The 2,485-nt window shown below is 37.1% G+C and overlaps 1 pseudogene; it reads left to right on the forward strand.

Annotated features, from left to right (window-relative positions):
• Positions 1-499: 499 nt before the first annotated feature.
• LOC149217936 (F-box protein At5g46170 pseudogene) lies at positions 500-1,740 on the forward strand (annotated as a pseudogene).
• The last annotated feature ends 745 nt before the right edge of the window (positions 1,741-2,485 follow it).

Here is a 2,485-nt window from a genome sequence, read left to right on the forward strand (position 1 = left end):
AGCACTGCTGTCTATAGAAAATAAAAAATAAAAAATCATCATTCCAATCATCTGTAGATCTATAATGGAAATAGAGTCTTATTAACATCACAAAGATTCAAATAGCAAAAGAACAATTCAAATATAATAAAAAGTGTTTCTAGATAATCATATAAATAAGAAAACAATAAAAAATATAAAATATTAAAATAGTCATCTCATAGGATTATCATATCAAACTATGTCTAGAGAAACCAATTTCATTATCTAGGAACTAAAGAGTGTCATGCTGTCATTGCAGAAAAAAAAAAAAAAACTCTCATTCTCCAATTCTACACCCTTTGTGTCTGCTCTTGCATTTTTTTTATATGATGAACAACACAAAAATATCTTACAATACGTGTTGCTTGTGCCCATACAGTAAAAAGAAAACAATAAAATTAAAAATTTCACTACATTTACCAACCGTAGTAAATATCATTAATTACATGGCTGAAAACATTTTATCGGAATTTAATGCATGGCTTTCATAATATCGCACCATCGCATCGAGGAAGAGAAAAGATGTGCCACCGCTTCCATAACCGTTGAATCATGCGATTTGCGATATGCGGTCAGATTGCATCGCAAAATCGTAATCGCAGACAATCAAAGGTTCACAGTGAAGGTTGACAAGGAAATGTGCGATATGCGATGGGATCGCATCGTAGGAAAAAATCTGCAGGTTCGTTGAAGTAAAGTCACTGTTGCTTTTCAACTATCAGCTTCCGACAGTTTGAAATTATCATTCCAACATTTCCGTCTTCAATATTATGGTGTGTAATGGATCTTTGATCATCTTCCCAATTCATTAGTTTTGGTGATCTTTAACAAGATAGGTGACACCAAAGCCCTAGGGCGGTGCTCGGTTGATTTCGAAATGTTTTAACAGTTTGGTGTCGCAGGTGGAGGATGTCGTGGTGAAGGTGGACTGCATGATCTCTTGTGAGGAGAGCGGGAGTTTGAGCGGTAGGAGCGGGGACTTTATAGGTCTTTTTGTTAAACTTGTGATCGGTAGTATAGTTAAGCCCTTACAGACATTGCAACAGATCCTCGGGATGAAGAAGGTAGTTCTTGTCGAGGTTTCACATCATTCCCCCAGTGAGGTGCTGAAAAACTTCAAGGAGATCCAAAATCTTCGCATTGAGCTTCCCGGTGGAGAGTTGTGTAATATTAGGATCCACGTCGTATTTCTGTGAGAAGAATTCAAGGGAAAATCTGCGTTGTGCTATTCGAAGAACGAGGGAATCTAACAAGATTTTGGATGATAACGACAGTATACCAAAATCATTCTACACGAATGGTGGGTTGAAGTTGAGAGTAGTTTGGACCATAAGCTCGTGAATTGCAGCTTCTGCAAGGCATTTTCTGTTAAAACAGATAATTTATGATCATCCAACACTTCAGAATCGGACAAGGGATGCTCTGTATGGGGAAAGAACAGTTGTGAGAGTTCAGGGACAAGCCGCTAATGGCCTCAGCTTCTAGGAATCAGACATAGATTCCAGCCTTGAATATGAAGCTCCGGTATGCCCCATATCTTGAGCTTATAGAAGGTGGTGGGATGGAGAGAGCAACCCTTATTTCCATTAGGCCTAGTGATCAACCAATTAAGAAGGATACATAAGCTTTTCTAGTAGGGTAATTTGATGAGCCATTTGTGCAGCTACGAAGGAAATGGTGAAGAAGAGGACTTACCTTTCGGAAACGAATTCTTTCTAGCTGACACAGAACATAAGGTTGACTGGGCTGCTCACACGTAAGTTTGTTTCTTGAGCACAAATTTCTTTTGAAAAATTGATCTGCAAGCTAGGCACCTAATTGAATTCCTTATCATATTACAACCTTTAACGATTAGGCTTTTTGGAGCTTCTTATACCGAGTATGACCAGACCTCAATTTCTTTGATGCATAGATAATAGATCTTCGACACAAGAAAGTCCAAGCTTGTGTTCTCGGGACAATACTATGAGATTATGTTTTTCATATAAGGAAAATTTCTTCTTGTATTTGTGGTTTCCAGCTGGTCTAGTAAACTTTGCACATGATCCTTTAAAGACAATCTGAAATTTGCCATCCATGGCTAGATTCATTCTCTGGTGATGAGGATTATGTTGTAAGTGCTCAGGTCTCCCATTGTAAATTGTTAAGTTTGAAGATTCAGAATATTATCATTATAACCCAAAATTGATTTTAATTGAGCCACCCACATATGTAGTTAGAAGTCAAAAAGTATAAAATACCGTCTTTGACGGATTTTTTTTGCATTTAAACTCCTTTAAATGTTCTTACACACTTCAATATTTGGTAGTATTGAAATGGTTAATAATTTATCCAATCTACTTTCCTTGCTTTTGGTATAATTGAAGTGCCTTTGTTTGAATTTTATAATACTCTATCGTGCACAGAGAGCTATGGTATTGTAATTTTGTTCCCTCGCACTTGATTTCATCCTCTCTCTCGCCAA

The sequence above is a fragment of the Pinus tabuliformis genome, chromosome 1_1 (assembly GCF_031772625.1).
Source record: "Pinus tabuliformis cultivar Carrire ecotype Pingquan chromosome 1_1, CPIR1, whole genome shotgun sequence".
In the NCBI taxonomy this organism is placed as follows: Eukaryota; Viridiplantae; Streptophyta; class Pinopsida; order Pinales; family Pinaceae; genus Pinus; species Pinus tabuliformis.